Below are 10,083 nucleotides of genomic sequence, written 5' to 3' on the forward strand. Positions count from 1 at the left end.
CAGATTCTTTACCATCTAAGCCACCAGGGAACCCTATATAATGTAATAGAATAATTTCCATATATTGAAGAAATATTGAGTCAAATCCCATAGAGGAATTGAGTGTCTTTGTGGGAGGGGGTTATGAAACTAGAACATTTTGAATAGTAAATGATCTCTGATCAACAAACCTGTGATTTTAGGCACTGGCCACATTTAATTTTTTCAGATTAAGAAAAAATATAGCCTATCTGCTTAAAACAGAAAAATAAATCTCAAAGTATGTCTATGATCCCTGAAAGATGACACTTTAACAAGCTATATGTTGTTTAATGGCCAGTGAACCAATAAAGTTTTCAGGAGTTCTTCCATTCACTGGTCAAATCATATTAAATTTTTACTTAATTTTATAGATACAGTACTGTGAATAATTACTAATTCTATCCATAAAAGAGAGAAGGTACAACTTTGGAAAAAACTAACATCACTGAGCGATGGTTGTTAGTTAACTTTCATTTGAAGCTATCACTAGAAATTGGAGTTTTGCAAATACCTGATTAAGACTTTTCCAAGAAGTTACTTTATTAATGTTCATTCTACAATGTTTATTACATGCCTCTTTGGATTAACAAGTTGTTAATTTGGTTATAAAATGTAACCATCCTCATGATTAAATGTTCTTCTGGTGTAGATGATAAATTATGGACTCAGAAGAATTTACCTTTTCTTATTTGAAATATTGTTATTCATTACTCTTAATTTTCTTACAATATCTTAATTCTCACTATAATTTATAAAAGGTGCTCAAAAAAGGCATATAGATGAGTTATAGAATGCTACTGGCAACTTTACAAGAACTTTTGCAAATAGTAATATAGCACAGATTCAAACTTTATTCTGTTATAATATCTATAATTTATACTAAATAACAAATTGAAATTATTTTGTGTTAAATAAGTTGCACAATAAATGACATTTGTTCAAAGTAAAAAAAAAAAAAAAAGAAAAAACCTCTAAGCTTTTATGATATGCTGAAGTGTCATATAACTTAGTCTGACAGTTTGGGATTAGGTAAAAAAAAAGAAAACTGAGTGATGACTATTTGTTTCCCAACCCCTGATGCAGTCAGAATTGCTCGGCGAGTTTTCAGACCTAAATCTATGTTCCAAGCCTATTTTATAGAGATCATATTTGGACTTCACTGACTAACCTGCTTTACATCACATTTTGATTTGTATTATTGTGAATCGCAGCACGGTTGGAAAGGAATGACGGTATAAAGTAGTTACTTGGTGATCCCATTTCAGAAAGGGAAGTCTGGGTGATAAAATGGAAAGTTCATAAACTTAAATCTAACTGAGTCTTCTGCCCCAAATGTTCTTCCCCATGTAACCTACTTTCACCATCAACTTGTCTTTCCTAAACTCTACAATCTCTATAAGGCTTTTTCTGAGGTCTAGTTTAAATTTAGACCATATCACTCATCTTCTTCCTGGTCTTCTCCCTCCCTGCTGTTTTTCTGTAAGCCATTTATCAGCTTCTAATTAGCTGAGGTACCCTGCTTCACATGTAGCACACGTGGCTTTTAACTGAGTATTCTCACTGCTGCTCTCTCATCCCTCCTAGCATTGACGTCATTCATCTCACTGTCCGTCCATGTGCTTCTTTTATCCTATGTTGTAATATGTTGTTAATATCAGTAGTTTAATCCAGTAGCTATCTCTTTGTTCTCATCCACTTCCTAAGTCATGTCTGACTCTTTGCGACCTCATGGACTGTAGCATACCAGGCTTCCCTGTCCTTCACTATCTCCTGGAGTTTGCTCAAATTCATGTCCATTGAGTCAGTGATGCCATCCAACCATCTCATCCTCTGTCATGCTCTTCTCCCCTTAACCTCAATCTTTCCCAGCATCAGGGTCTTTTCCAACAAGCCGGTTCTTCACATCAGATGGTCAAAGTATTGGAACTTCAGCTTCAGTCCTTCCAATGACTAATCAGAGTTGATTTCCTTTAGGATTTGGTCTCCTTGGTCTCCTTGAAGCCCAAGGGACTGATACCTGGGTGGGCCTTTCCCAACATCTCCTAAGCTTGTCTTTAGTTCCCACTCCAAGAAGGAGCCCCTCGTCTCAGGATCTGCCTTGAACAGCTCCAGGTTCCACATGCACTTCCTGGGTGAACAGCTCCAGGTACCCCATTCACTTCATTTTTCTGCGTCTGAATTTTATATATCTCAATGTGGATGGGAGGATGGGGGGTGGGGCTCTGTTATTATGCTTAGTGAACTCAGTTCTCTGACTCAGTTTATTCTGTTTTCTTTCTTGTTGTAAGGTGGGAGTGACAACTTTCCAGCCTGTTCAATGTCAGAACTGAAACTTACCTTTTTTCAAATGGCACCAAGATGGTGAATAATGGTATATTCGGGTTTCATGTATCACCGAACAGAGAACGCATTGTATTCACCGGCCATGAGCATTCTGAAATGAGGTAAGCCTCACTACACACTGCACAACATTTTAAATTCAATGGCTTCTAATACAAAACACTAAACAAATACAGGCCAGAATACTGGAGGGAGTGAGGATTTTACTTAGTATTTACTCTTCATGTGGCATGGTTTATTGTATGGTGAACACACATACATACTCTTCTGTAGTCAGCATATATAAAAATAACTCACTAAAATTTTGCCACACGTTAGGCAGTGTGTTTGGTAATGGTGATTCAAAGTGGGGAAACACATCCTGTACCCCAAAAATGTGTGTGCACTTGACCTTTGAACCACTCCACCCCTCACACAGCTGAAAATCCAAATAGTGCTATCTCTGCCTCAAAAAAAAGTGATTCATCCAAGGGCAGGAAGATGAAGCAGTTTGGATAAAATCTGGACTCAATGTTGTTTCACTCCATATACTATTATCACTAGCGAAACACAAACTTTGCCCAACACAAAGAACAGGAAGCTGAAAATAACCTACATTTAAGTAGACTGCAAAGTTCAAACCCATGTTGTTCAAGGGTCAACTGTAATTATGTATGAAGGAGGCAAATAAGGAACAAAAACCTTTGCAGCCCCCCGCCTCTATTTAGCCCAAACTTAATATCTTCCATAGTGATATTTGATAATATTAATGACATTAATTCTAATAATTCAAATGTAAAACCTTATATTTCCATCCATGTTATTTAGAAAGGTCATCTCACTACCAAGCTCAGCTGAATAGCCATATGAATTTGCCAAGATGCCTGTACCTGCTTCCGTGTGGGTTGTGAGCCTGTGCCGTTAAACATGGCGGCACATACACCAGAACACTGAGCGAGTCCCATCCTTGAGACCAGCCCTGGGCTCACATACACTGTGAAGCCACATTTTGAAATGCAGTTCGACAACCATTTACTGGGAACCAATACTTTTACTCTGAACGTTTTCTCTATCTTTTTATTTAATAATTGAGTTATTACTATGAAATATTCCAAGTATTTCCAAATGGGCAAACAGGGTCTGATATTTGCATTGCTAGTTTCATTAAACTACCATTCTCCATCCTCTTAAGAAAGTGAAGTCTCTCAGTCCTGTCGGACTCTTTGCGACCCCATGGACTGTAGCCCACCAGGCTCCTCCGTCCATGGGATTCTCCAGGCAAGAGTATTGGAGTGGGTCGCCATTTCCTTCTCCAGGGAATCTTCCTGACCCAGGAATTGATCCTGGGTCTCCTGCATTGCAGGCAGACACTTCACCGTCTTGAGCCACCAGGGAAGCCCGCTCCTCCATCCTCTTAGTAACACAGTAACATAGACATCAGTGGACACATATGTGTGTTTGCATATTCTTAAGCACTGTTTCATATACTGTAAAGTAAATCTTTACTAGGGTATTTATTTTGTAAAATGGTGCCTTGCAAAAATTAGAAGGTGAAAGTTGAATAAGAGACTGGTGTATTATTCTTTCCAAAAGCATATTGACAAAATCATCTCAAAATATTATTAGGAATAAAGTTTTGCTGACATGGCTGTTTTGTTTAATTAAGATAATTACATTTTACTTAATTAAAAATAACCAAATGCTAATTTGGTTTTCTCTTTCTTTACTGAATTATACAAAGCTTCAATTTTCATTTTGTTCACCAGCATGTTCAGTGCTACAATTTCAAACCAAACAATTTTCCAAGTGCTAAAATTACTTTTTCCATTTGTAACTCCTTAATCTAATTTAGAAGTATGCATTTTAAAATGTGAAGATTGCAAAACACATACTGAATTTGGTCTTTGGAGCAAGACTGCCAGCTGAAAATGACCATAGAGTGAGAAAAGTCTTTTTTTTTTTTTTTGGCATACTGATGAGAGTTTATGGTTTCTACTTCTGCAGATGGTAGTCTATCTTATTTCATAACCATTTTAGAGGTAAAGAAATCTTGTCATGTTTCTCTCTAGCACATATTTGTTAGACCAAGAAAAGAAATCCTATCTCTATTTCTTACTTTTTCACTCTTCACCTTTCTGGAGTAAGTGGAGTATCTTTTCTAGGTGCCAAAAATAAAATTAATAACTCCACCTTCTTACTCTCATAGATGACAGAAACTTTATTGCTTCAGAGAAGAAAAGAGTATTACATTCTATTTCACTGATTTCATAATTTTCTAGTTACTGTTTCCAGATGTCTCTTATCAGACTGTTCTGAAGAGAATCAGGAAGGACTTAACAGGACAGACAGTCTGACCCTGGAGTGCTGGGCCACCTTCCCTCACAGAGAAATGTGGGACTTCTCTGCATGCTTCAGTTTTCATCATTTGGATGAGTTATGGAATTCTGTAGCTCATTATTGGCCATAAACCATGGCAAAGTGGAAAAGGATCCTGTTGGCAGCAAGAGAACCTCAGACAGCTTGGAAAAAGAAAGGGAGCCTCTATAGTGCAAAGATGCAGTTTGGGAGCAAATAGCTCTCTGATTGTGAGCTATGCTGGGAAGAAGCTAAAGAACAAGGACAGCCCTCATATGTGCTTTCAGTACATGTGGATGTTTTGTTCTACAAGTGTTAGAAAGTTAATAATTGGACTCAGCTATAAAAGTGTTTTCTAACTAGGGCAGACATAATAAGAGGTATTTGGGTTCCAGATTAATATTCTGTCATCAATTGGCAATGTATTTAGGATTGTTGAATCTTTTGAGGCCCAAGGTATTTATTATGTAGAAGCAGCAACTCTTTCTTCCAAATGACCTTTGACAAATGTTGTTTTCTCTCATAGTGAACTGAAGGAGTTAATAGTAAATGAAAACATAGGGCAAATTTTAACCTGGCATACTAATTTACACTTCTCTCAGTGGTCCTACAGAGCCAACTAGGATATTGATGTCGAGGCCAGCAATTTGCTAGCTTATGGAGTGTGTGTATTAGTCATTAAGTTATGTCTGATTCTTTGCGACCCCATGGACTGTAGCTCACCAGGCTACTCTGTCCAAGGGATTCTCCAGGCAAGAATACTAGAGTGGGTAGCCATTCGCTTCTCCAGGGGATCTTCCTGACCCAAGGGTCAAACCCAGGTCTTCTCCATTGCAGGCAGATTCTTTACCATCTGAGCCACAAGGGAGTGTTCAGAAAATCCAGGGACCCATCAGTCAGAGCTTCCAGTGGAGCAGGGCAGGTTTTGGGTTATTTTTTAGGCTGTACTGGGTCTTCATTGCTGTGTGCTAGCTTCCCCTAGTTGTGCCAAGCTGGGGCTACTCTCTCGCTGTGGTGTCCAGGCTTCTCATCGCAGTGGCTTCTCTTCTTGCAGAGCACGGTCTAAGTGCCCAGCTTTCAATAGCTGTGGCACATGAGTTTAGTTGCCTCGCAGCATGTGGGATCCTCCCAGACCGGGGATCACATCCATGTCCCCCGCGTTGGGAGGTGGATTCTTATCTACTAGACCACCAAGGGAGCCCAGGACAGTTTGATGGGTGCTTGGCTGCAGCAGGTGCCCTGAAGATCAGGCTGCCCCACTCCAAGCAGCCACTCTGGCGGCCCCAGAGGAGTGTGGCACATGATGCTCTTGGTGTAAAGCTTAGCAGCAACTGATCACAAGGGACAGAAGCCTGGCTGTGTGTGCACAGTCGTGTCCGACTCTGTGACCCCATGGACTGTAACTCTCCAGACTCCTCTGTGCATGGAATTTTTCAGGCGAGGATACTGGAGTGAGTATCCTCCATTTCCTCTTCCACGGGATCTCCCCAACCCAAGGATGGCAGCCGCCTCTCCTGTGTCTCCTGCATTGCAGGCAGATTCCACTGAGCCACTGGGAAAACCCTAACAGCCTGGGAGCTATTCTTTGTCAAATGTTCACTTTAGAGCAAGCATCTAAGTTTTCAGGTAAGATTGAGCAACTTGACAAAGACAGAAACAACTTCCAAGTAATCCCGTAGGAATGAGAAAGAGAGCAAGCTCTTCTGTTCTTTTGCTAAAATCCTAACACGTTGCGTGGGAAGCATTTATTCATTGTGGTCTATCGTCTTCTAACATCTGAGGACAAAGTAACTTCTATATACACAAATTATACAATGTGGGGGAAAATGACAATAGTGTCAGGTACAGAGTGACAAGGACTAGGTAATTCAGAAACGAGTTTCTTTTCTTTAGTCTCCTTATAAAGTACTTTTGGCATGTGATTGATAGATATTGTGTTAAATCTAGGAGGAAAAGTTCCAGGAGAAAGCTTAGATGTAAACTTTATCTTTTTCTTCATATCGAAAACATACATACAGAAAGAAACAAGTGACGTCTCAAGGTCATACTGCTCCAGCATTCGAAAGGACAGAGTTCGATGTCCTGCAGGGTGCACATACCTTAAACCCAGCTCATTACGTGAAGGGCTAGAAGGAAGTAAAAAGCTTCTTCCAACTATGTGCGTGCTAAGTCACGTCAGTTGTGTCCTATTCTTTGGAACCTTTGGAACCTTAGCCCACCAGGCTCTTCTGTCCTTGGGATTCCCCAGGCAAGAATACTAGAGTGGGTTGCCATGCCGACTTCCATCTGTAAGTCATTCTAAGGCCTGAGTAGAATCATATGGTAAAGGCAGAGTCATGGTTTTGAATTTTAAAATTTTAAAGCCATTTGTGTTTCATCCATGAACATTTTTTTTTTTATTTTGCTTAATTGGAGCCTGATTGCAGTTGCTAAGATTAGAAATACTACATCATTTGTACTCATTGGCATATTGCATCAATTCTCAAGTAATTTCTACAGGTGTGTTCCTTACAAATCTCCATGTTAATATTTTTAAGGCCTCGCTCTGACACAAAAATCACATACAGTGTGTGTTCAGTAAGAAATATCAATTAATAATGTAATTGCTCATCTATAATTAAAATATCATCCTTATGTATATATTCTATTTTAGTAGATACCATTGTCATGAGAAATAGAAAGTGTTCCTGATAGAAACTATATTTACTATTACATTTTTATTCTTTAAAGCCTCTATGGACTAAGAACAGAGATGATATCATACAGATAATTGATTTTAATTATTATTACAAATGTTTCATATTATTATTTTGCCTATTGTATTGCATGCAATCACTGTTACCAAAACTCTTGAACATCACTTCAATAAATGGTTGAATTGCTTCTCTTGGCAAGATATAAATGATGGATGCTTTTGGGTATTAGAATGAATGCTGCAGATTAAGTTAATGTTTTACCTTTGTCCTTTAGCTACACACATAGGTATACATACATAACTACATAGGTAGCCTTTCTACTCATTTAGCTTTCTATGAGAAATTTTTTAACCCAAGAGAATCCTTCTTTCTTTGCTCATGATTGTCCTTCTGCTCACCTCTATTTCTCATATGGAAGTTGCCTCCCAATCTTTGATGATTATTTGGTAGTCAATTAATAATTAGCTACACACATATATATATCTATTACCAAGATCTTAATTTATATAAAAACTTAAGAAAATTCATGAGTGGACACATAGGGCTTCCAGCTTCTGCATGTCATAGCTCAGCACATTTGCCTTGCATTCTAGCTAGAGCAGCCCTTACCGAGGTGCGCTCCATCGCCCGGGTCTTCGGAACAGGACTCTGCTCCTCCGTCACTCCCACACACCTGCACTTCACCTCCCTCCGGGACTTCTCTGTCCACTGAGGCCCTAGATTGTCGCTGTCCTCACTCGGTGAGCTTACCCCAGAGGAGACAAGATTTGTAGGAGCAACCCTTCTGCCTCCTAAATACCAAAAAGATTTAGGAACCCGCAACATCAGTATGTTTTTAGGAATCCAGAAATCTGAAGCACCCTTGAATATCTTCTCTGAGATAGAAGATAAAATGTTGCTCCTCACATTCCATCACATTAAGTAGGACTTAATGGTTTGGCTTGGGCTTTCCAGGTGGTGCTACGTAGTAAAGAACCTGCCTACCAATGCAGGAGACGTAAGAGACACAGGTTCAATCCCTGGGTCAGAAAGAATCCCTGGAGAAGGGCATGGCAATCCACTCCAGTATTCTTGCCTGGAGAATCTCATGGACTGAGAAGCCTGATGGGTTACAGTCCATAGGGTCACAGAGTCAGACACGACTGAAGCGATTTTAGCATGCAGGTACCCAGTGGTTCTACCTATATCATCTCAGATCATGAAACTTTGTGGTGGATGACAACAGGACTCATCAGTCCTATGTGCATTATTAGCCACACACACCCAATCTGGAAGCTCAGTGCAAAGTGCCAACTCAAGGAAGTAACTCGCAGACTTGAGACATTCTCCTCCATCGTGCAGTGTAGGCACTGACCCAGTGGCTGATATGAAGTACTGAATCTCCTTGGCCTGCATACAGGAAACAGCGTCTGTCGCCACCAGGCTCAGGGATTGAATTGTGGAATTTATGCTTTTCAGTCCACCTTTTTAAACTCTGCCAGTTAGAAGTTCTGGTTGCTGGGGGCAGCTAGCTTCTGTCAGGTTCCATTGAGCTGATTGCTCTGACCACCATCTGATCACTTTAGGATCCTCTTGCCAAAGTACCAGAAGGCAAGTAAAGGAGTTACAGGACTGGCAGGGATAATCAACTCCGATCATCATAAGCTTCCAGGGTGGATGCCACACAGTAGCCAAGAGGAGGAAGTCTAGAAACAAGTACCTTCACTGGGATGTGGCATGGTGCCCGGTGATGGCTATAATTCATTGAGACGTTCGTAGTTCATTTCAGCAACTATGCCCCAGCAAGGCTAGACGGCTAAGGACAGAGCACTTCATGAAGAGACTGTCTGCTCATTGTATTACATTAGCTCCTCTGTCAAAGATCAGTTGGCATGTTTGTGACATATGGCTTGGGTAGGAGTCTTTGATTTACTTGTCTGTTCTCCCACCAGTACCGCCCTGTCTTCACTACTTTGCTTTGTAAGAAGTCTTCAGGTTGGCTGGTGTCAGCTCTCGGACTGTCTTCATCAGTCTGCGTCTCCAAGTCTTTCTGCCTCTCCATATAAACTACAGAGTCATTTTGCCAACATTCACAAAATAATTTTCTAGGATTTCGACTGGCATTGCAATGAATCTGTAAGTCAAGTTGGGAAGAACTGATAATCTGAACAATGTTGAATCTTCCCATTTATAGCCACAGACTATCTCTTCCTTTATTTAGTTTTTCTTTCACTTTGTTCTCAGAATTTTGTAGTTTTTCTCCTATAGATCCTGTATGTATTTTGTTAGATTTTTACATAACTATTTAATTTTGGTGGATGCTAATGTAAGTGGTATTATGTTTTTAATTTCAAATTCGACTTGTCTTGCTAGTATATAAGAAAGTGTTAGACCTCTCTCTTTGGAGAGTGTTTATCTTAGAAAGCCTGTAATTATAAACTCTCTGCTCCTTTCACATATATGTCTTTTAAAAACCTCTTTCCAGTTTTATACCTCAGGAGTGTATTTGTCAAGGACATGGTAACCATCCCTTTGAAAGGTAACTATTAATATCAAGGAAGATAGTGTAGGAGTCTCACTTAGATGGGTACCTTTCTCCAAAGTGTAAAACTACCTCCTGTCATGAAGATATGAAAAGTTTACTTTTCCTTTGGGTAAAACCAATTAGTAAACGTGGATGGTCTATGATCTCTCCTCCCATGAAATTCCTGTT

The 10,083-nt window shown here is 39.7% G+C and overlaps 1 pseudogene; it reads right to left on the reverse strand.

The window, feature by feature from the left end:
* The window catches only part of LOC110150220 (peptidyl-prolyl cis-trans isomerase D pseudogene), an 80,559-nt pseudogene extending 71,450 nt beyond the window's left edge, over positions 1–9,109 (reverse strand).
* Between the last annotated feature and the right edge of the window lie 974 nt (positions 9,110–10,083).

The sequence above is a fragment of the Odocoileus virginianus genome, chromosome 22 (assembly GCF_023699985.2).
Source record: "Odocoileus virginianus isolate 20LAN1187 ecotype Illinois chromosome 22, Ovbor_1.2, whole genome shotgun sequence".
Lineage (NCBI taxonomy): Eukaryota > Metazoa > Chordata > Mammalia > Artiodactyla > Cervidae > Odocoileus > Odocoileus virginianus.